This window comes from Pleurodeles waltl, chromosome 12, assembly GCF_031143425.1.
Source record: "Pleurodeles waltl isolate 20211129_DDA chromosome 12, aPleWal1.hap1.20221129, whole genome shotgun sequence".
NCBI lineage: Eukaryota > Metazoa > Chordata > Amphibia > Caudata > Salamandridae > Pleurodeles > Pleurodeles waltl.
In genome coordinates this window covers 533,385,385-533,411,114 of record NC_090451.1, presented here as the reverse complement: position 1 = coordinate 533,411,114, position 25,730 = coordinate 533,385,385, and the positions used below count along the sequence as shown (strand labels likewise).

The 25,730-nt window shown below is 45.0% G+C and overlaps 1 protein-coding gene across 1 annotated transcript in view; it reads right to left on the bottom strand.

The window, feature by feature from the left end:
* Positions 1 to 25,362, bottom strand: part of ST3GAL2 (ST3 beta-galactoside alpha-2,3-sialyltransferase 2) — a 235,769-nt gene extending 210,407 nt beyond the window's left edge. Inside the window, exon 1 of the mRNA XM_069217523.1 lies at positions 25,241 to 25,362. The gene's annotated coding sequence lies outside the window, so the exon portion shown is untranslated. The remainder of the gene's footprint in view (positions 1 to 25,240) is intronic.
* Positions 25,363 to 25,730: the final 368 nt, after the last annotated feature.

The window sequence follows — 25,730 nt, the reverse complement described above, 5'->3', positions numbered from 1 at the left end:
TTTTAAAATAGCTTATTGCCATTTTAACCAAAACTGTGTGTACTACTGTTTTAAATCAAAGTTATATACTCACCTGTGTGAAGTACCTTGCATTTTATGTACTTACCTCAAATCTTGAATCTTGTGGTTCTAACATAAATTAAGAAAATGTATTTTTCTATATAAAAGCTATTGGCCTGGAGTTAAGTCTTTGAGCATGTGTTCCTCATTTATTGCCTGTGTGTGTACAACAAATGCTTAACACTGCCCTCTGGTAAGCCTACTGCTCGACCACACTACCACAAAATAGAGCATTAGTATTATCTAATTTTGCCACTATCAAGCTCTAAGGGGAACCTTTGGACTCTGTGCACACTATCTCTCACTTTGAGATAGTACATACAGAACCAACTTCCTACAGGTATCAACATTTGTTTTTTGGCTGTATTACAAAACTCTGAATCGGGTTTCTGGGTGCAGGAATCGGGAGGTGGGAGGCAAGCCTTGAAATCGGTAGTCTCCCGCTTGAATCGGAGGGTTGGCATGTATGTATATATGTAGCAGAGAAACAAACTATCATTTTTTGCGCACCACCTGAACATGGATTAACGTAAAGCCCCCGTATTAAGATCAAGGGCTCATGGGCAAAACTATCAGTAAGAAGGAGATGGCTGGAAGTACCTGATTACTTTAAGATGATGGGGTAGGAGGAGGTAGTTCTGGCTTCAGAGTAAGGACCTACTTTCTGTCAAATAACATAACAGGCATGTATGCAGAGCACCTTCACTCCAATAGAGTTTCTTGCTGGTGTTGACAGCTAACAGCTGTTTAGAGTTACCCAACTCAGTGGTACACATTTTATGGACCTCAGAAGAATGAAAGGCGCAGTGGAGCTACTGGGATTCGAACTTGTGGCCCTTGGTTCGAACACAGATTCCTGCAGAGAATGCATTATTCCACCAGACCCTCCATGATTTCCAGCACTGTGTCAGGCCCAGGTTTCTATCCCCCTCCAATGGGCTTCCTATCTCAATTTTTGGTCCAGATTTCACTTTCTGCTGCATATTTTCTTCTAATTACAAACACAGGATGTCCTAAGGGCTTTGCACAGAGACAACGTAGATGTTCTACAGTGCTTAGTACGGACAGTGCACCAGTTTCTTTGGTACTTCTAGTTTTAACAGTTCTCTTCCCGCCTACTCAGGGACCAATCAGATGGAATAGCACAAATCAGAAACACTCCAGGGTTGGCTCTCCTAACAAAAACATACAATGAAACAGCTGATATAACAAAGGATCAGAACTTGCATCATTAAGTCAACCTGGTGAAGAAGTGCTGTGAAGATGCAGCAACATGCAGAATTCAAAACAAAACATCCTCATAGGCAATCTTTCCCTTTCTAGAGACGAGGCCGAAAAAAAAAAAAAAAAAAAAGACCACATTACTACAGATGACACCTTAACATAATTTGTACATATGCGTCAATGTGTACGGACAAACTTCGTTTGTTTTTTACTAATGTATCAGTAAAACATGAATTATGAACTTATGGTAAAGACCTGTAAATACCACGATGTTGAAAAGTTGCACCTACCAGATCTACAGATTTAGGAACAAATACAATTTTATTACAAGACCGGAGGCTCATATTATGCAGTCTTTTCTTGCTTTAAGTTCTAACAGCAGCCAAGTAAAAGAACTACAGTACCCAGAAAAAACACAAACTACAACAATGACATCATAGCTGAACAGCCAATAGTGTATCATACAGCAATACTAATATCTTAACTGCGAGCAACAAGTCCTCTTTTCTTGCTGCTCGCAGTCAAGATAAGTACCTTTATTATTTGTTCTATATTTTGTTTACACTAACTGTTTTCAAGTATTTACATGTGCTATGTTTCTGTATAACAGCGCGTTTGCTATTCCTGCTTAAACGCGCGTCTTCCTTTCTCTCTGCAGCGCGTCTTTCAACTGTCGTTTTTCGGCCGTTGTAGACACGCGCGGCCATTCCTGACATTCCTGTCATACTCGGCATACCTTTCTTGACAGGGCCCACACTGCGTCTAATATTCTGGCATTTCGAGCGTATTTTCGCTCGTTTTTTCTCCCGGCTGCCTTTCTCCACCTCATTTCAACCGCTCTGACGCTTTCGGTGTCAGTCAGCTTCTGTCTTCATTTCGGTAACCGCCCCTATTTCCTGGTTCCTGCCCCTTCAGCCACTCCCTCCCATTTTCTTCACATTTAACCCGTTTCCCCAGTTTCCTACAGATTTAGGTTTGTTATCTTTATATACTTATTTTATATACTTATTTTAGTATATTTTACTGGCTTTGTCATTATGACTGAGGAAGAAGATTCCCAAGTCTTTCAAGAAAATTTAAAGTCCATTATTAAGGACTCTGTACAACAGGCAGTGACTGTTTCCATGTCAGATATCACAAAAAATTTAGAAGCCTCCTTTTCCAAAATTATGTCTTCTTCCAAACTGCCAGTTAATAAAGGCAAGAAACGTGCGGCCACCCTCCCAGTGCCGTCCAAAGGCGTTTCCTCTGGTCCTTCCACCCGAGAGGTCTCTAAATCGGGTCCCCCTCCTTCTCCAGTGCATGTTACACAATTAAGAGACACTGATGATGATGATGATGATTCTAGTCATGATGACGATATGGATGGATCGGCAGATCCATTTTTGTGTGGGCCTCTGGAGAAAAGGCGTAAAATTTCTCCGAGTGACGGTGGTGCCGTTCACCCTGTGTCTCATGTTTTGGTTGACCATGCCGGCGAACCCTTATTCGACCCTTCCTTCATGGTTCATCCAAATTCAAAGGAGTGATATCCATCTGATCATGTAGCTGATTAGGTTTCTTTCTTTTTACGCCATCCCCTCGACAAAGCTACTCGCAATAAGCTTAAGTCGGAGTGTCCTCGTCCCTCACTACCAGATAACATTACGGCAACTCCAGTTATTGATCCCAACATGCTGATGTTTTTCACCAAATTTGGCAAAGATCCCAAGAAGGGCGTTGATAGAGCTTGGTCAGGTTGTCAGGACAAGCTCCTCGATTTGGTGGGTCCTCTCACCAGAATTTTTGACTTGGCGGAAGAGGCTAAAATGGACAACAGTCCTATAGATCCTGAGGTTCTTTCGAACTGGGCGCAACGCGCTATCTGCATGCTGGGGAATGCCAATACTCAGCTATCTATTGAGAGGAGGAAAAGTCTACTATTGAAGATTGACCCTAAACTGGCCTCTTTAGCCTCCAAGGATGATGGCCCGTTGGCTAAGGGCCAATTATTCAGGGACTCTTTCATCAAAGATCTGGGGAAATATGTGTCCACCTTTGCCTCCCTGGACAAGGCCCAACTTTCTATGAAAAAGATCTTTTCATCTCGGGTTTTTGCCGGGGCCGGCAAAGGCAGGAGTCGCTTTGCCGGCCGCTCCATCAGAGGCCAATACGCCAACAGAGACTTCTACAATCAGCAATCCCAGCTTGAGACCTACACGGGATATAAACCAAGATTCTATCCCCGTCGATCAAGAGGCTACCGTCACAGGGGCTACGCCAACAGAGGAGACCAAACCTCCGGTAAGTGTTTCCAGTTCTGGCCTTCCTCCAGTAGGAGGCAGACTGGCTCTGTTTCTGAATTCATGGTTTTCTCTCACCTCAGATCCCTGGGTAATTCAATCCATTCAAGGGTACCTGTTAGAATTTTATCAAACCCCATTTCAATCCTGCGTTCCTCTGCCCCTAGTTTTTTCCCAAGATCAAACCGAGCTTCTGCGCGTCGAAATCCTCTCTCTCCTTTCCAAAGGCACGATAGAACCCGTCCAGTTCGACCCTTCGGGTTTCCTCAGCACCATCTTCCTCGTCCAAAAGAAAAATCTGAAATTTCGTCTGCTGTTGAACCTAAAAGCTTTCAACAACTTTATAGTTTATCGACACTTCAAGATGGAAACTATTCTCCATCTCAGGGACATTCTGCTTCAGCACGATTGGCTGGTCAGATTAGACCTTCAGGATGCCTACCTCACAGTGCCAATTCATCACTCACACAGGAAATTCCTTCAATTCCAGTGGCTAGACTCCTTTTATCAATTCAGAGTTCTTCCCTTCGGGCTTTCTTCCGCACCTTGGTGTTTCACCAAAATTCTCAAACCCGTCGCAGCCTTTCTCCGTTCTCACGGGGTTCGTCTAATCCTTTATTTAGATGATTTTTTGTTGATGGCACAGGACAAACGTCTGCTTTTAGACCATCTTCAACTTTGTCAGAACCTACTTCTCAGCCTAAGCTTTCTTATCAATGTGCAGAAGTTGGTCCTAATTCCGACTCAAAAGTTGGAGTTTCTCAGTTTTCTAATAGACACTACTCGGTCGGTGCTGCAGCTCCCTCAACACAAAGTATCCTTAATCAAGAAAGAGATTCGTCAATCCCTACCTCTCCCTCATATCTCCCTCAGAACTCTGGCACGTCTAGTAGGACTTTTGGCTTCCTCTATCCAAGCCATCTTCCCAGGTCCTTTACATTATCGCGCCCTTCAGCGGCTCAAGATCTGTCATCTTCACAAGGGTCTCGCTTATTCGGATCCCTTGGTCCTAGACGCCGAATCCAAGGAAGAACTTCTGTGGTGGTTGACACATCTAGATGCCTGGAACGGCAGAACTATCTTCTCTGCCGCCCCAGATCTTGTATTAGAATCCGATGCAAGTCGGACTGGTTGGGGCGCAAGATGTGGTCAGTTCTCGACTGGGGGCGCATGGTCTCTGAAGGAGTCCTTCTTGCACATCAACAGTTTAGAGATGCTTGCAGGTTCCTTTGCCATCCGCACTTTTGCAAAAAACAGAGTAAGTTGCACCATCCTCCTCAGGATGGACAATTTGTCCGCGGTCAGGTATATCAACCACCTAGGCGGTACCAAATCCAAGATTCTTTCCACATTGGCGAAGCATCTTTGGGAGTATTGTCTTCCTCGTCGGATCTCAGTCAAGGCAGTGTTTCTGCCAGGCAGGCTGAATACAGTAGCGGATTGGTATTCCAGACATCTTCACGATTCCAGCGATTGGCAATTGCACCCTTCAATATTCAGGCATCTTTCTTCCATCTTTGGCGAAATGTCCATAGATCTTTTCGCTTCTCACCTCAACTCTCACCTTCCTTCCTACTTCAGTTGGAGGCCAGATCCGCAGGCTCTAGCCACAGATGCCTTCCTTCAGACTTGGCCGTCATCCCTTCTTTATGCATTTCCTCCCTTCCTTTTCATTCCCCGGGTTCTTGCTCAAGTACGCAGACAACTGTCCACTCTGGTACTCGTAACCCCTTTCTGGCAGACCCAACCGTGGTACCCAACTCTATTGGAGTAGGCAATCGATCAACCCATCTGGCTTCCTCACTTTCCCGACCTCCTCTTGGATCCCCAAGGCCAACAACATCAATTAGTTCTCAGCGGCTCCTTGTTCCTCATAGCCTGGAGAATTTCAGGTCGTCCTGGAGAACCCCAGGAATTTCGGAAGATGCTGCTAGACTCATCCAGCAGGCCAGGGCCCCTGGAACCTCCAGAGCCTACAAGTCCGCTTGGGCCCTTTGGAGCAGCTGGTGTCTGGACAGGAATTCAGATCCCTTTTCAGCGAATGTAGTTTTAGTTATAAATTTCCTGGCTTCTTTAGCCTCTCAAGGTAAGGCCTATCGCACTATTAACATGTACAGATCTGCCACCTCTGCGTAACATCAAAGAGTCGATGGTAGGCCAATTGGGGAACATCCTCTCGTATGCCAATTATTAAAGGGAGTAAGATACGTTTTTCCACTGTCTCCTAAATATATTGTCATGTGGGATGTTAATCTGGTATTACGATTTCTCACCTCTTGGCCTAATAATGATTTGCTCTCTCTCAAACAGCTTTCGGCCAAGTTAACCATGCTTTTATGTCTAGTCTCTATCAAACGTGTCTCAGACGTTAAAGCGTTGGATGTTACTTCCTTTTTCTTCTCCCCCCTTGGTGTTTCTTTCCAGGTCAAGAGACGTACAAAGACTAATTTAGCTTGTGTCAATTATCAATTTTTTCCCTCTCAACCCAAACTATGTGTTGGAAATTGTTTGAAAAGTTATGTGACTCGTACTGCAGATTTGAGATCGTCCTCTGCCTCCCAACTACTTATTTATTTTCAGAAACCACATAACCCTGTTTCTTCCCCTACTCTGGCTCGTTGGGTTAAATGGGTCATGTCCCTAGCTGGCATTGATATAAGTTCCTTCGGTGCCCATTCGGCCAGAGGTGCTATGGCCTCTCGCGCCTTTTGGGCAGGATCCTCTCTACAGGATATTCTCAAGTCTGCAGATTGGTCGAATTAAAGTACGTTTAGAACTTTTTATTGTAAACCGATTTCTCATGTTTCAGATTCAGTCATTGCTATGCTTTGAACATGCATAATATGAGCCTCCGGTCTTGTAATAAAATTGAGATTTTCCTAGCCTTGGTGTCTGAAAGGCTAGATTTTATTAAAGACACTGAGGCGAGTATTATCCCACCGCTGTTTTAACCCACCCTGTATCTTTCTTTCAGTGCCAACTACCTCTTCCAGTGTTGGCTCGGCATGATGCACACGAACAACTCCTACCGATTTTGGATTCGCCCTGCAACGTCTATTCCTCCCAGAAGGCACTCCGCTTTCGCCATTTTCGAGATTGTTGCATGGACATTATGACTTTGGTTTCCATTTTCTATGCCGTTTTGTTTGTTACTTCTCCTCTTTAGTTTTGCATCAAGAAAAGAGGACTTGTTGCTCGCAGTTAAGATATTAGTATTGCTGTATGATACCGTATTGGCTGTTCAGCTATGATGTCATTGTTGTAGTTTGTGTTTTTTCTGGGTACTGTAGTTCTTTTACTTGGCTGCTGTTAGAAATTAAAGCAAGAAAAGACTGCATAATACTCGCCTCCGTGTCTTTAATAAAATCTAGCCTTTCAGACACCAAGGCTAGGAAAATCTCAATTTGTTATGTTGTGTTTGTAAAGTGCTGTGCCATTGCCTCGACCTGTCGGAGTCAAGACAGGCAGATTCCACCAGGTCTTCAAGTAACCATACCCAAATTGATCCTACTCATGGGAAATGGTATCCCCAAATCATGCACAGGCATCTGTACAGAACAATAATACTGTGAAGCACATATTTCACTTTGTAACCCAGTTGGTGCCTAGATGGGCGGCCTCGCAGCAGCAAATGAAAACCCTGCAAATATAAACCCAAGAGACCGGAAGCATCTAATCATACTGAATGGGATCCCTTCTGACCACTTCCACAGTCTCTGCACTCCATGACCTCAAACACTAAAGGCCATGCCATCTCATCTGGCCTGAACATGGGTCTACCATATGTAGAGCATTGAGTTCAGATTCACAAAGATATTTAAATATGTTGCCTCCGCAACACATAACATACTCTAACACACTCCTGTGCACATGCAGAGCTCACCACCGTTTGGAATTGTGTCCAGGTTTCCCTACCATGCATGTATATGTATGTGTGGGATTGTGAGTATGTACATTAGGGCCACACCTAAAATGGAAGTGCATTCCTAATGATTTTTAATACAAAAAATGCTACTGTCTGGGTATAAACCTGATGTGCATTGCATTTCCATGGCTCCGCCACCAAGTTCATACACTTGTCAAAATTGCAATGTTGCTTCAAAGGGTAGTACGTGTGTAAATGTGTACAATATTCACACCCACATGAAAATTGTAGATTTACGTTTATATTACGTTTTACCTCTAACTTTACTCAGGCTTTTAGCTCTCTCTCCCAATCTGTTGCCCTCCAGAAAACATGTCAAGCAAGGTAAAGACACCATCGGGAGAGGGTTTGTGCAATTTTCCTCTAACATACCAAACAAGCTGAACAAAAATCCATGGCCCTCCAAAGCAAGGAGGGATGAATTTTATGTGGTGGCTGCCACGGTCATCATCGGTCATCATCTCGAGCTTTAGTGCCAGACTAGTTCAAAAAGATGAGACAGACACACAGATGTCTCTATCCATCAGCTCGGGCACTGAATATCCCAGGAGCATAAACACTCCTCCCAGCACGACTAGCACCCAGATTATCTTGCAGACTAGCTGACCATCTCTGGTGCTTCTCCGTACGGCCGGCCGCTGCCAGGACCCCATCAGAATACAGATTAAGAAGTGTACAAAAAACAGGCAGCAGGTCTTTTCCATCTATGCACACAGGATGCCAAACAACATGCCACAGATCCATCAGGACTCTCCTAGCGGTGCTGCAACTTAGGAACTTGTTGAAAACGTAACACTTTAAAGAACACACCATCACAATACATTAACTGTCCACAATCCCTTCCTCCCGTATTGCTCACTGACTAAGCTTGCCTAAGACCATGTACTGCCGTCTGTTGTATTCCGGTTAGGTTCTTGTTATGCCATTTACATACAACAACTAAGGATACCATAGGACTCCACGTCACAATGGACACTGTGCTTCAATTCCTGTGAGCTGTAATCACGGTTCACTTCTGATTCAAGAGAACCTGCACTTCTGAAAACAGCTATTTGTGAAAGAAGAGCCCAGGACTTGGAAATTGTGTCCTTGCACAGCGTCATATGGAAATCTTACATGCAATATTTCACCAGGCTTTACATCACCAGAACGCTTCTGTTATTTAATCATCTACACTGTTTCATACCTTACAAACATTTAGAGATTAGTTTAAGAGAATCTCCCCGTAGCTAACCCATTTGGAGATCCATTTACTAGCACGTTCGTGTCTTTTGCCTTTAACTTACATTAAACAAGCATTTGCAATGCAATGGATCTCGCGTTTGCTTGAGTTAAAGCTATTAGCGTTGTAAATTCCTAACTGGACTTTTCTTGCCACATAAATTGAAAATGAAAAGTAAAACAGTTGTCATAAAATTCAAAGTGCCACGGCTGCCATAAGAGTGAGCGCCAAGGAGAGACACAAAAGGAAAAAGAAGTTTGCTCGCAGTCAAACATATCGGCAAATGTGCAGTTATCCATGTAACGGGGCGATGGTCAAGGCGTTAACAAAACTGCCCCAAGAAGGGACAAACGTAAAGCATTTACCAATGATAACAAAGGATTTTTGAAAGGCAAGCCCGAGAACGAGTGATAGTGATAGTCGTGCGGTGGGTGTGGTTAAAAGCCCACAGAGGTATTACAACAGGCCAGAACGCTTGTGTGCTTGACCTAAACAAAATTTGAGATAAAGCTGTTTACACAGGATCTTGTGCAACTTGAACATGAGGACAGAAGTTGACAGAAGTTGATAAAATAATGTGAAAGATCAGTATTCTTTTTTTAAGTTGACGGTATGTGACTATGCTGTGCCGACACACATCCGAAGGAAACAGGAAATCACACTATAAGTTGGATATCGTGCGACTTGGATCCACACCAGCACAGTTATCAAATAATATTCCAGGCAGCGCCATTCTCACAAATACCCTTTCAATGTAATTAATGTCACTCCGACCCTGCTAAAAGATGCCATTATCAGAACTATCCAGAAATAGTCTGACTTTGGATCCTGAGGTGAAGTCCAACAAGGCTGATCTCCAATACTCCAGTGCTTGCAAGAGGCGCTCCCGACACGCAGAGCAAAAGAGGGCAGGAGCACCTGGAGGCTGCCAGTAGCCTGGATAGTTGCCAGTCCAGTTTTAGACCTGCACATGGTAAGCAAGATGCTCCAGCTACTATTACCTATGACCTCATGCTATCAGTCGATAAGGGAACCCTACCAGCCTACCGTTACTCGATATATGGGCAGCGCATGACGTTGTGAAACACCAACTCCTATTAGCCAGGTTCAAACAGGGTGCTGCCGCTCCAGATACAGTTTTCCAATGGTGAAGTCATGTTTACAAGGACGTAAGCACAAGGTACTGTGCAACTTGTGGAGCTCGTTTACTAAGTGTTTTTGGAGGACTGTAGTATGTGCTTCATGAAGGTGCACGCTCAACAACTGTACAAAACTGCACCATTTGCATATGGCAAACTCTATACTATGAGATCAGGAATGAAGGCAGACATACCGATAAAAGCATTCCATGATTTGATGTTTGCACTTAACGCAAAGCAGAAAATACAAAACTGGAAGGAGATTTCACAACTTTGGTCCTTCAGTGCTTTCTCAGCCCTCTCCTAAAACGTCTCTGATTTGAACATAAGAGTGAAAAATCGCCTCTTTAGTGATCCACCATTTGCAATATATTCCAGAGCAGGCAGACCTACTGGAAATACTCCACAGTTTGTGGCAGATAGAGCGGGAAGACGAGAACATTCTGGAAACACTGCATGGCTGCATCGTGCGCTTAGTGTAGCCGGGTAGAATTGGGAAGTAAACACTACACCGATGGCGGGACACACACTATTCAAATCTTTCATACAGGGCATGACAGTGTTGGTCGGACTTTCAGTCGCGCAGCATGGTTTACCTACCCCTTCCCACTGACTATTTATGGCTACGAGATTATCATCATCACCTCCCAAAACTCGCTATTATCAACGATCTGCAGAAGGCTTAGCCGGGATGAACAGCCCCGCTTACTAAAGGACGCACCACTGCCTGAGATCCTCTGTGTCCGCTGTAGAGTCCTCCTGGAGACCAGCAGCATGGAGGCAGAGACTCCTCTCAGGCTTGTGATGTACACCGGCTCCTCAGAGTGCGCTCCATTTACACAAATCTGTGTTGTGCAAGGAGGGATTAAAAAAATGATAGGAACTTGGTTCGATTGTCAAAATTTGGAAGTAAATCATGGCCCACTTCCAACAGCTGGACTGTCCTTTAGGGCGGAGGGGCCAAGCTCCCCCACCTTTTGACACTCTTCATGTTCAGCTCAGGCAGCCAGGCGCGATTTGCGCACACTCCTGGCTGCCTGAGCTGAACTTTGCTGGGCTGAGGAGGTCACAGCTCCTATGGGCGTGACCGCCTCAAGTCAGCAAAGGTACCTCGAGGCCCACCCCCGGTGACAAGGAAAGCGTCACACATTGACTTCAACCTTGGTGCTTCAGGTTTAAGCCCTGAAGCGCCCAGGGCCAGTGTCAATCAGTGACACTTTGTCAAATAGTGGGGAGGGGTCAGCAGTGTCACTGACCCCATCCCACTCTGTGACGAAGTTGGGACTGCTGCCTTCCCTCATTGGTTGAACTAAGGTCAGCCAGTGAGGGAAGGCAGCAATCTCAACCCTCCTGGGACCTCCAACGCTGAATAAGGGGGGGAGAGAGAGAGAGAAAGGGGGGGGGGGGAGGGGAGAGAAAGAGAAAGAATAAGAGAAAGAGAAAGAGAGATCGTTTTAAATGAATGTTTGGTGCGTGCATGTTTGAATGTTGATGAGTGTTGTTATTGGATGTGCGTGCATGCGTGAAAGTGTGAGTGTGCTTCCCGCCCGCCCCCTCCCTGTTAAAACCTCCCGCTGCCACTGGTTTTACAGATCCTGAAGGACGCCAACTGCCTTAGTTTTCCTAACACAGATTTTCCAAACTTTAATACTATCAATTTGGTTGCCCAGGATTAGCCAAGTTTGCACAGATTCTAAAATAACTCACACGTGGCACATTGCTTTTAATATTTGTAAGTAAAGACAGGTAAACTGGTAACTGAGAGGCAACGATTCATGCACCAGGAAGAAGTATTTCCAGATGCGATTCCCCAGACGTGTGTTGGCGCCATCGGCAGGTATCAGATTTACTCTGGGGCATAATTACCAGCTACTAATTCAAACGAACTCTGAATTATGCCCACGGCCTACAGTTTCTCCCCAGTTGAACCGGCTGCTTGTGTCGTGTGCGATCGGCAGGCCTCTGATGCCTTTTTTCTTTCATAACTTTTACATATTTTGCATTTAATGTTTGGATTGAGCCGATTACCTTAGTCAAGGGGAATACAATTTCAGGATGGAGTTTTCTGCCTCGTGTCTTTTACCTGCCCCATCTCATTCTTCAACACAGGGACCATCCTGGGAAGGTTTTCAATGGAAGCCTCTGTGGTGCTCCATACGTTCAGGTGTCCTGCAGACTTGCAGGCCTGCAGCGGTAGCAGTAGACCGCGCACAGGGCCAGTGACCTGGGCTGAGACCGTGCCTTGCCCGACTCTGGACCTCTCCAATCTCCCTCGGCCTTGTTCAAAGTTACAGCCTTTTGTGAAGAGTGAAGCGCATGCCAGTTGGGCTGAGGGAGCATCGCGCAGTTTGTGTAGGCTCCACTGAAGAAATAACACCTGAAGTCTTGAAACAGGTCATGATTTTTTCCTCAGATCTCCCTAGGGAGAAAGGTGTTTCAACCAAAATTGGAAAGATTTTGCTGCACAATTAACAACTTGATGCCACCATAAAACAAACAACAAAATATTGTGTGGTGAATTTCCCCGCCACTCAAACACTTTCAAGAGTGCTATACTGGGTAAATATTTTTAAAACTGTAAGGTGTTATTAGAAAACTACACAGAAATCTAGCAGACTTTGTCCTCACAGAATTGAGATTTGCAACCGCCGAACTTTAGCGGGCAATCCTGTTAAACGGAGGCTGCAACAGAGGTTTGTTTTGGTCTGTGCGGTGCTTCACACATGTTCAAGAGAGTAATATTCTTTAGGCAGTTATCAGTCATGAGTGACTGAGGGGGTTAGGTCAGGGTTTTGTTTGCAGATGTGGTTCTTAACTGTAAGGGAGCAGGTGTGTTTTGAGAGATCTTCCAAAACGTGTCAAGATGTGGTTGTTTATATGTAGAAGTGGATTATGGCATTTTATGCATCACTGCCAACACCTCCCCCACCCCACCCCCAAACTTGTTCTTCAAAGCACAATTTTTACAAAAAACTTTTGCCTACGCATTGACAACAACTCCCAAAGTAGCAAGGAACTCTTTATCATCATCAAAGAGCTCTCCAAACCCAAGGCCAGCAACCAGGACCCCACGCACACACAAACCCTTTGCGACTCCCTCTCAGATCACTTCCACCGCAAAATCCTGGACATACACAACAGCTTCACACCACACACATCCTACACACACCACGCACCCACCAAACACAAACCCACCACACACACCCCCCAACCTACTCACCACTTGGGCCCCCACCACCGACGAAGAAACTGAAACTACTATGAACTCCATTCACTCTGGCTCCCCCTCCGACCCATGCCCCCACCGTATATACAACAGAGCTAGCCCTGCCATCGCCCCCATACTCCGAGCCACAATCAACAGCTCATTCTAAACCGCCACCTTCCCAGACCTCTGGAAACACACAGAAGTCACTGTGCTCCTAAAAAAACCAAAGCCGACCCAGACGACCTCTCCAACTACCGCCACATCTCCCTCCTCCCATTCCCAGCCAAGGTCACGGAAAAAATAGTCAACTCCCGCTTTTCCCACTTCCTCGAGACAAACCACACTCGACCCTTCCCAATCTGGGTTCCGCAAGAACCACAGCACAGAAACCGCTCTCATAGCATGCACCGACGAAATCAGATCCGGAGTCGACATGGGCGAAACCGTAGCACTCATACTCCTGGATCTCTCCGCAGCCATTGACACTGTCTGCCACCACACACTCAGCACACGCCTTCACGACGCCGGGATAAGACAAAGCCCTGGACTGGCTCACCTCCTTCCTCACTGACAGAACCCAAAAAGTCAGTCTCCCCCCCTTCCAATCCCACGCCACCAAAATCACCTGCGGAGTCCCCTAAGGCTCCTCCCTCAGCCCCACACTATTTAACATCCACATGACCCCACTAGCCAACATCATCAAACCCCACGGAATCACCATCCTCTCATACGCTGATGACACTCAACTCATCCTCTCCCTCACCCGCAACCCCAACACCGCCAAATCCAACCTACACAATGCACTCCTCGACACCGCCGCATGGATGACAGCCAATCACCTTAAACTCAACTCCAACAAAACCGAAATAATCCTCTTTGGCCCACACAAAAATACTTAGGACCCCTCATGGTGGCCCACCACGCTAGGCCCCGCACCCACCCCCGCAAACCACGCACGCAACCTCGACATCATCCTGGACTCATCCCTCTCAAGGACTCAACAAATCAACGCCCTCACCTCCTCATGTTTCAACACACTCCGCATACTGAAAAAAACATTCAAGTGGATCCTCACAGAGACCAGAAAGACAGTCACTCACGCACTCATCAGCAGCAGGCTTGACTACGGAAACGCCCTCTACGCCGGCACCACACTAAAACTCAAGCGCAAACTACAGCGTATCCAGAACTCAGCAGCACGACTCATCCTCGACCTCCCGACACGAACACATCTCACCACACCTCAGATCCCTCCACTGGCTCCCCATAGACAAAAGGATCACCTTTAAGATTCTCATCCTCGCACACAAATCGCTCCACAACACCGGCCCTGCCTACCTTAACGAAAGAGTGACCTTCCACACGCCACCTCCGCTCCGCCGACCTATCTCTCGCCTCTGTCCCTCGCATCAAACACACCACCACCGGAGGCAGATCCTTCTCCTACCTAGCCTTCAAGGCCTGGAACTCCCTCCCCAACCACCTCCGCAAGACCCAGGACCTACATTTCAGGAAGAGCCTCAAGACCTGGCTTTTCGAACAGTGATCCCCCAGCCCCCTACTCCTTTCCCACCCCCCCAGCGCCTTGAGACCCTCACGGGTGAGTAGCGCGCTCTATAAATCTCTTTGATTGATTGATACACTCCGAAAATAGTTGTTGGAGATGTACGACTCAGTTTCTTTCTTTCTTTTTTTTTTTTTTAGGACAGGTCAGTCAGACTTTTGCTAGGTGGGGATTTACAAGTAAGTTTACATTTCTCATTAGAAATGAGACATTGTTGAATGAGATGTGCAGGTTATAGTTAAGATTAGACCTTGCTGATTAGCGGTGTAAGGGAGAGTTTTCCCTTCAGGTAAGATGGGAATATTGCTGGGTGGGACTGTATGTGCTGGTTTTCAGTATTTAGATGTATTGTGGTGTTTCTATATGTGGAATGAAAATGTTGGCTTTAGGTCTTGTCTACAGACCTTTTTTTTAGCTCATTTTATTTGCATACCATGCACCCTTCCACTTCTCACATTCACAGAACTAGTTTCTTTATCACTGGAGTGCGCATGTGCTTTCGTGCTTATGTGCCACTTTCAGACTCAGATAACAAGCCCCCTCCCTGCACGCTCCGTACTTCTACCTCCTTTTTCAATTTCCCATTACTTGCGTCCCCTATCTAATTTTTGTTGCTTTGTTTTTCTCCCCCCTCCATAAGCTCCTCCACTACTGCCTCACATTCATCCTGGTTCTCCCCCCAATGTTTACATCGCCCCCCCTGGTCCCCTCACTCGCTCCTCAATTGCACCTCTCCCTAAAAAAATAATAAAAAATAAAAAAAAAGTAATAATAATGATTATATATATATATATATATATATATATATATATATATATATAAAATTTTATTTTTATTTTTTTACTTAAAAAAAAAAACAAAAGGTTACAGCAGAGACGTTATAGTTAGGTTCACGTTTTAGGCACACAAAAACATAGAAATTCAGCAGTTATACTTATGTTAAGTAACTATAACTCACAGCCTCAAGTTACTTTCGGGAACGAGTTATAGTTTCTTCAGGTAAGTATAACTAGAACTGCTGAATTGCTATAGTTTTGTGTGCATAAAACCTGAACCTAACTAGAACGTCCCTGTAACCTTTGGGTTTTTTAAATGGATGTCTTTGTACGTAAAGTAATATATAATTACTGTACAATAATATAAGTACTGCTGTGCACGGCTTAGATCCATCACACATTTACACTGGGTGTTGGGGATGGGGTGGCTGTCACAGTGAGCCCCAAGGTAGACCTGCAGATTGGGGGGGGGGGGGGAAAGAAATTGCACGTTTTTGCACATTAGAGTTCCCTCAGAAATCACTGCATGTGTCCTACTGGGTCAGGATACCTGTATCCAGATCCCTCATTTGTTTTTACACTATATTTTTGCCCTCCCTGGGCCTAAGAGCAAAAAAAAAAGGGTCGTCACAACTTTCCTGTCAGGCTGCAGCCAGCCAATTAGGGCCTTGCTTTTACCCAGGATCTGCAGATCCCCCACAGATGGATCCGCAGTGGATCTGCGACAATAGGTACCTACATATTTGTTTCCTTTAGTAACACCAAAGCTACTGAACGGATTCACACCAAATCACAAAAAGATCTTTCTGGATCAAAATTTAGCTTTCTGCCTAATTTCGCATCATTAACTTCATTGGTTCGGGTTGTAGTCTTGTTCAAAATACCTATGGGAAATTGCACAGGGAAATCACATTTTTGTGATCCGCACCCCAACCTTTTTCTCAGCCCCAGCTGGATGTACCATCCCAAAACTTTCAACACAGCAGCTGAAGTATTCAGGGTACAAGTTTTGAAAATGTCATCAAGATTCATCAAGTTACTGGCAAAACAAAGAATGCTTCATCTATGGGGAATTAGGTACCAACTATAACTACCTTATGGCTAGCGCCAGTAGGTAATATATGTTTTTTTGTTGTTTTTTTAAGTCCGGCTACTGCCATTTGCTGGAAGACCACTCCATTTTGCAAAAGCGCATTTGCTTACCTTTAGATTTTTTTTTGTAAATTACCACTCCAAATATTGTGTTTGCCAGCTTGGTGTGGTAAATATTAAAAAATAAATAAAATGGTGACTACGTCATGCTGTATACATATTCCTGCTGAGCTGCCATATGGCATTTCATCACTCTTTTTCAGGTTTGTTTATCGTTGCCGCTACAGCGCAGCTTCAGCATCAGCATAGAAAATGCCAAAGCCTATAGGTTTAAAAGGCAAAACCTATTGGCTTTGCCAATGCTTATTCTGTTTAGCTAAGGTGGGACGGCCCTTAGTGGAGATGCTTCTTTTAAATTTTGTGTGTTGAGATACTGCTGGGTGGGAGTGTGCATGCAGATTCTCTCCAATATGCTGTGGCTTTTCTCGGTAGATGAGACTCAGTACCCAGGACGTGAATTTTTTTCCGGTCAAGCCTACCAGACAGAGCAAGTGGTCCAATAACAAAAGGCATATTGTGGGCTTACCAAGAACAAACAAGGCCTTGAAGTCTGCCTGTAACCTACCATTGGTTGGCTTTACTGTCACTCTTATTTGCTTACTTTCTACTGGATAGCTTTCCTTGTTTCAGCATTTCCATATTGTGTTTGTCCCTCCCACACAACACAGCCTCTTTACCATCTCTTTGATTAGCTGGCTTCTATGCTTCCTTTTATCGTCTCCATGTGTTTTCATTTGTCCATCTGTGCTTTTCTCTCTCCTCCCCATGTTGCACTCTCTCTCCTACTCTCACCATATGTGCTTCACTCTGCCACCCTCACTCGTGTTGCTCTCTCACTTGTGTTCTCTACCCCCTCCATCGTTTTGTTTCTTCACCTCACCTGCCATATTGCTTCTCCCCTGCAGTATTGTTTTACCCCATTTCCCTTTCCTAATGCACTCATCTGTAAAAAAAAAAAATAAAAAAAAAAAAAAAAAATAACACCTTGCTCTACTGGCTTCGCTAAATATGCTTTCTTTTAGGTTTACTGGATGGGTAGCATGTATGGATCAGTTATTCAGTCTAGGTACATTGGGAAGTTCTCAGTGTCATGCAGGTTGACTTCTCCATTTGAACATGATGGGATTTTGCAAGATGAAATTGTGCCGTCTCTTTAAAATGCCAGACCATTGCTGGCCAGAATGTATTTGCTGGTTTCCCTTGTCTCTAGGGATGCTGTGGCATGAACCGATTGTTTTGCTCTACCTAATTTATGATGTTGCTCAATGCAGAGTTACATGATTGTTTTCACACTTTAGATAAAGTAAGAGATTTCTGGGTAGGAATATACACGTTGAGTATTTTTATTTTAGGTATGCTGTCTTTCTAGATGGAGAATTAACTCGTGTTTTTTTCCTTATTATGGATGTTCAGAAGTTGATGGGTGGCATACAAGTCACCTACTCCCTTCAGCATGTTTGGATATTGCTGAAAGGGTGGTGTATCAGGACATTGGTGGGTAGGAATATACTGGTTGTTCCCTCCTTAGACATGTTGAGGCATCGATATTGGTGTCTCTTTTTTAGGTGTATTGGAATATTGCTGGGTGGAGTGCATGAGATATGTTGGAAAGTAACTGGATGGAGAGATCGTATTTTTTCCCTCTTCAGCTGGGAGTGTCGGGATGCTCCTTTACATTGCTTCATCTTCAGGGGCAACAGTACTGCTTCTAGGCTGGATACTGCTGGGCAGAGCAAAACTTGAGCTCAGGAACCTACCTCACTGGACCTCACACAGAATCAATGAAAGCAAGGGCCGAAGAAGAAAACGAGTGAACCACCCAAAAAATATAAGAACACACCAACGACACAGCTCCAGAATTGTGCAAAACAAAACAGCTCCGTCAAAGGATCTTCTTACAAAATCTAACAGTTAGCTCGTTGCCTCCTTCATTTACTTCGGGAAATGTCAGAGGCGTCCTTTTCTAAATCAGACACTTAAGAGAAGCTCGCTCATCAGTGTTTTAAACCAAAATTACGTTAACTTTTTTCCAAAGGTTTTGGTTATCGTGGAAATATATTTCTTTTAAGTGAGGAACAACGAAATGTTCCGTAGACATTAAAGAAAAGAATATGCAATGTGCATCATAAACTATTCTTGCAAGACTTCCCGTGGGGCGGCATGCAATACATGCTTCATCTAATACTGAAAAAAAGCAAAGAATGAAAATAGCGCTTTGCTACCGTTGTCAACATCACAATACCCACCGGCGTGCTATTTCCTACAGTCAGGATTTGTGAAGTCCAAAATCTGTGGTACAAATGCGAATCTCATTTTGCTGCGAAGTACAGCATTAAACCACCTGAAAACAAACTTCAGAAGCAGTCATGGAGAAATTGTGCTTTCTGGCCATAAAAAGTCCAACTGTAAAATAATTCATCACAGCATTTCCATCTGCTTGAAACCTACTAGCGTTTCCTAATAGCTGGCGGGAGAGCCCAGCAGGACATTACGGCTCACCCCTGAAAACATTCCGATGGGCCGGTCACGGGTTCGAATCGCAGCAACCCCTCTTCTGAACTCTATAAAGCAAGTGCTATCGAAGTGGGTAATAATTATATACATTGCATACAACATGCTGAAGTGCGCTATGTTAAAACCAGGTAATTGCTAATATGCAAACGTTAGGTTCCATCATGTTTGCCCAAAATATGTTAACGTTACTGCGATTTAACTAACAGACGATATGATGACAGCAACAGTTCTGCACGCTGGAAGCGACTGCTGGCCAGCTACCTTTGTGCACAACATTTTGTTGCTGCTCTTCCTGTGCATTGCTTCTCATTTCCGTTGCTCTGCTACAGCATGAATACGTCCGCATTTGTTTCAAGGTGTAATTCCTCCATGCCCTCTCCTGGTTGTGTTAAGTGTTTGGTTTCCTGTAAGTGCTGTCACTCTGGTGAGAATTAGGGTTGACCAGGTTTATCACAGCTATTAAGTATATAATGAGGTTCACCAATGCAAATCATTTTCAGGTCGAGTTGTCTGGTTGTTAAAGACCTTTTGTGAACTTGCAGAGACCACCTATTGCCTACCATTGGCTGACTTGTCACTCACCAGCTTGCTTTTTATTTGTTGCTTTGCGTGGACAGACGTGTACCTCTGCTGTGTGTCATTCCACTATTTGCATTTTTGGAACTACGTTTTTCTTCTTGGTTAAGCATTCCATGAGAGTGTATGTGTTTTCCAGCTGCCTTTCATGTGTAGCTTCCTTCTACCCTCTCTTACGCACTCCGTGTTGCACTCCCTCACCCATGTGCTTCCCCTTCGCCCTTCATGCCACGCTCACTCATTTGAGTGCTTCTCACCCACAGATGCATTCTTGCTCATGTGCTTCCCCTAAGAATAATACTTTTCCCCCTCCCCACTCACTCCCGATTGCTTCGCACTCTCCAACTCGAATCCCCCTCTCCTCCACAGAGTATTTTTTTTCTGCTTTTTTTTGCAGAGGACCAAGAAGAAAATTGCTGCCCTCCAAGCCGCCTTAAAAGCTCTTTTGCTCCACTTCTATTTATTTATTTTTTTGTTTAACCAATTCATGTCAGATAGGTAAATAAAACTGAATTTGGCGCTGGTATCAATTTATAGGTAAGCCTCAGTGCTAGAGCATGCATACCCCTACAAAATGGCAAGTTGCATCATCTTGCTCTTAAAAAAAAAAAAAAAAAGAGGCCTTACTGCACGGCATCGCTTCCATTCCACTTAAACCCATTTTGCGCAGTTACATCTGCTCAGATGCAGCTTCCAATAAACTAATGTTATTATTGCCCAGACCAAGGATTTAAGTGGTATGAAAAAGGAAATGGGGACTCTCACAGGGACGTTGCTGAAGAAGCACGACTAGGAATCGTTTCCAACAGGCAGCCTATGTAATGAAGGCTGCGTCTTAAAACACGTAAATTAAATCCTGCGCTGCTTAGATTGTGCCAGATGGTCTGCATTTTGGTGCCTCTCTGAGATTTCTGTTATTTCATACGGACATATACATAACAGACATGCACCTGAAACAAGCCAGACCTGTTGGTTTTGTCAGCGCTTGTAAGTAGAAGTAGCAACAAATAAATGAGAAATAATAATTTTGTAGTGAATAATTAAAAATGAAAACGTTTTTGTTCTAAAAAACATGAGTTTGTGAATTAACTAGTGGTCTTTGTAGTGTCTCAGTTACTCCCCTTTGCACCACTTTTCTCTGCAGTCTCTTGCTCCTAGACACAGACGTCTTTCTCCTCCCCACTTTGTTCTGAAATGCTCCACCTGCATGTCTCATGCAGTACCTTACTTTTTCAGTGCATCTTTTCACTCTCTCCTTCATTTCACCACAACCCAAAACACTACTTACACCCTCCCTCCCTTATAAGTACTGCATTTTCTTTCGCCCAGTCAATATTTCGAGAGCCTTGTACCTCCTTCACATACTTTCCCATACAATCACAATAACTAACACATTTGGCCATTATTCTGTGAGCTCTACAGAGCATGCCATGGTTTAGATGAACATATATCCTGAACACCTTTATGACCAACTGGCAGGAAATGTGAGAAACTTGCACTATCTTTATCCAGAGCTCCCAACCTTGGCCAATTATTAACACCCATCAACCACCTCACCTATCCCAGACACCAAGAGTTGTCACAGTTCACTGCAAGCACTATGCAAGATAATATGGTACATGAAAAAACTTCCAGGGAAAAGAAAATACTCTAGGGGAATGCAGGATTAAGTAAATTGTGTGAATTGTAATCAGAAACCACCAAACAACCATTCTGGCTTCAGATCACACTGCTTCACAGAGACCTCTACCTTACTCATCGCACACAATGCACTCATGAGCACAGATGAAGATGATGCCTGCCTCTGGATATTGATGGACCTCGAAACTGCATTTGACACATTTGACCATCCCACCCACCTACACACCGTGAAGTCCTGAATGAGATTCACCAGCAATGTCCTTCACTGGTTCTCCTCCTACCTTTGCACCCAACAATAGCTCATTCACACGGGCATCTCCAGGTCACAAAAGTCCCCATTACCTGTGGAGTTCCCTAAGGTTCCATACTATCTCCAGTCACCTTCAACCTCTACATGGAGAAACTCGGTGCTCTACTCAGATTCATCAATATGTCGATCACACACCTCTGCTTGAAAGTCTGCTTTGCTTCAGACGTCCAGTATCTCAAACTCCGCTTGCACATAATCCAAACAGATCTAAAAGTGCCTACCTGAAGCTCAACCCAACCAAGACGAAATTGCTATTTGCCAAGAACAAAAAAACTATTGTACAAACCTAGTTCAATAACATGAAACTGACGTTGACTGAATGTCAAGTCAGTTTGATTCACCCTGGACAATAACCTCACTCTCAAGGAACGCCTTGATGGAAAAAAACAATATAGCCTGGTACCGGCTCTCTCTTCTAAAGAAAAACAGTTGCTTGCACAAAACTGCTGTTTAAGCACTTGTACTCTTGCATCTGGTTGGTGGTTAAACCCAACTCCATGGTCTCCCAGACTCAACACTGGCACCCAGTAGGGGCATCCATCACGCTGCAGGACACCTCAGAATAAAATAGGATCACATCATTCCCATCCTGAGGGGAGTTCCAATTGTTTCCCTTGCTGGCCTACACCATCTACAAACCTGCTGCATCATTTGCAAAGCCATCACTAACAGCACCCCTGCTCATCTTGCAGACAGATTCACCATGCCTGAAGATTCTCTGCACACCCGCACCAGGACACCATGAGACTGTGGACTAAGGAGTATAACAAAGAAAAAAGAAACAAGACAGCAAGCTTTTTCCATCTATCATCCCTGGATCTGGAACAAAAGCCCTGTATCCACAAGAACCACCCCTCAGATTTAGGAAAGAGTTCAAAACTCGCCTCTTTAAAGTACACTACTTCACAGTGTATTAACCGTCCACACCCCAGGTTTCTCTACTGCTTCTCATTGCCTTTATGCTGGTCTTTGACTTTGTGCCTTTTGGCTTGGTTTGTAGTGTAGAAACAAGGTATGCATACATACATAGCTCACTGACATATTATCTTATTTTTTTTTATTTTTTTTTACAGATATTGTTGCAAAAACGATCAGTTTTATAAGAGTAAAGTTAATGGAGTATCCATAGAAACCCATTTCAAATTCAATTTTCGGTACCTGCCGGGTCTTGGACCAGGAGGGACCCTCCCCACGTAAAGCCGTGCGAATCAGAATGTATACACAATAACTAGAGTGGATTTAGACAGCGGCTCTACGGTTTCTAATGGGATCCGAAACAAGGAGGCGAAGGGCAAATAAATACACTCTTCCTTATTTGAAGAAAATTATATCTTCAGAGTCTCTATCAGCGATAGTCAGACATTTGTTCCCCATCCCTCAAAATAACATCTCTCATACAAAAACGCAGTGTACCCCACTTTATGTGTGATTTGAGCCAGTGGTTATGTTGTTGGCTGTGAAACCAACAAACCAGTGTTAAAAAAATGCCAGGTTCCAACACGTCCGTTACTGTTGATACCGGCCGAAAGAACTGATTTTTCCGGTCCCCCAGTCTCCAAGTCTGTACGAATCAGCCGCATATAAAAATCGCAGTAAACACTTCAAAAACACATTTGAGACGTTTATTTTGGGAATTGGGGTTTTATATAGTGGTGCACACAGGACTTGGGAGTAGCTTCAGGATGGATACATTACATTTAGATGCGGTGTCGCATCCTGCACAGAGATAACCAGCCGGGCGTCTACGTGTAAAAAGGATGTACCGTGTACCCGAAATATCTTGCTCTGTGCATCATTGCCACCTTGAGGCCGAGGCAACAAAAAGCTCCCTCCGCCAAGTTACTGGATCCAGGTGCCCCACGCGCCACGCCCCGAATCACCTCAGGTGCCGGTTCCCGTTCACGCACTCATCCGCACACGTCAAACAGAACACACTGCAAATACCCTAACGACTAAGATGAGCCACTGACTAGGTCTCACCCGGATTCGCAATGTTATAAGGAAACGATTCCCCTTCTATGCAGCAGGCGCATTAACCGGTCGAGATGCGGTGCTGCATAAAATTCCAACGCACGAGGGTAAATAATGGCGCGCAGACTCCGAACCGTGCAGATGGGGATTAAGTCATTAAGCGTGTTTGGCAGTTTTAGTTGCAGCTGATTACATTAAAGCTGCACCCCGCCTTTCCATCACCCTCACTAATGCCCCCAGCAGCCGTCTCCGGTGACAGGACCCAGCCCTCTTCTGTCGGCCCTCGCTGGCGGTTCCGCTAAGTGATGGCGGGGCCAAGGAGTTGCATCCTGAGAGAACTCTAAAAGCGGCCCCAGGGTGAGAGTGAAACGTATGTAATATAGACGTATGGCCGCAGGGTACAGAGTGTGCTGGCTTCTGTAAAGCCGATGTCAGCACCAGGGCGGGTATGGCAGAGGGGTGGACTCTACTAGAGTTTGTTTTTTTTATTATTTTTTAAGGGAATGGGGTGGCAGTCTGCCGGCCGCGGTTACTTGTATAGTATATTTAGTATTTCCTTTGGGTAATGGATGCTTGTAAAAGAGCATGTGAGGGAGGTTCCTGCAGCGGACAGCAAGGGAAGATTGCTGGGGTTTCACTGGAATAGAGGAGGGGGCGCAAGTGTGCCAGGGGCTGCAGTAGGGAGTGAGGATGGAAGGCCGCCAGGAGATGCTTTTTGTGAGGGGAGGGGGCGGGGCTGTCAGCGGTTCTTTAGAAAAAGATGGGGAAAGTCAGCCGGGCTGTCTTAGGAGGTTTCTGCTGAGCTTTGTAAAGGAAGTTTATTTTTCTTGGGGGAGAAGGGCGACTCTGCTGTGAAATACTAAAGAGGTAGAGTGGGTCAGGGAATACCTTCGGGTGAGGGGATGAAATCAGTCTGGAGATCCCTTGTTAAGTATGTGGCGCGGGGGGAGGGTTTGGGGTCTGCCTAGAGGGATGAGTATAGCAGCAGTCTTCCGGTGGCTGCTTTAGGCTGAAAAAGAGTCTAGTTTTTTTTGTAACCAGTCTGCTAAGCGACGGCACAATATTGTCTACTTAGTAATATTTTTTTATTTCCCTCCGGGGATGGAAACTGGTGAAACTGCAGCTCTGAGTCATGCAGATGCACCGTAAGGCGCTCCAAAGGAAGCCTTGAGGATAATCCATCCACGGGGTCATGTGTACCTCAGAGAATTAATCATACGTAAAGTATAAGCAATAGCACGATAGGAAGACAATGCATCTTCCCTTTACAAAACAAAGAGCAAAAGCGCGACGCACATTCCTGAAAGGATAATACCTGGAAGCATCACTCGCCGCCCGTTCTCCCGAGTATGAATCATAGCCCTGACTCAATCATAGTGGGTATTAATGGATCCAAAGCGGGAGGGTTCCCAAGGAGGAGCTCGCATGCAGCCCGTATAAAAGGGCTGCCACTGCTCTCCCAGGTGCTGCTGTCAAGACAGTAGCTGCATCAAAGCGCTGCACCCGCCCCCCAGCGACCCTCGCCTCTCATCCAGAATTATCCACTGCATGTGCATGTTTCTTCTTTGTCTGTGTTAGGTATAAGCACTCCTCATTACATTCCGACGTGGGTCTGGACCCAAGCGCCACTAGGCTCTGCAGCGTCCACCGAGCCTATGCCAAGCACGCACGCTCACCTCAGGCTGGCCTCCTGCACAGATCACGGCACTGCCCATCCTCTGCTCCCAGGCTCCCTGCCTGCTCTGCCACAGCTGCTCCTCATCCTTCAAAACCCCTCCTTCTCCATCACAGCGCCCTGCTACTGGCAGCCACAGACAGCGGACTGGCGTGGTCTACGCCCACCACTCGAGCGGCGGGCTGCCCGAGAAGGAAACGGCCATCTTGGACTAGTCTTTTTCATGTCATACAGGCCAGCACAATAATAAGCATGTTTTCAGCTTTACATGAAATTTCCCGCAAAATGCAGAGCATACTCGAAGACTATACTTTTCTACGTTTTAGTTATGTCTGTCTTTTATTTATTTTGCTTGCTTATAATATTAACTGCCACAGAGTTAAATATTACATTTTATTTCTCAGATTTTACTTTCAGGAGGTGTTAATACTTATGGGCTGTCATAGTATATTCTGTTTTGCGATGAAAACATGCCCAAGCAGGACTCATGA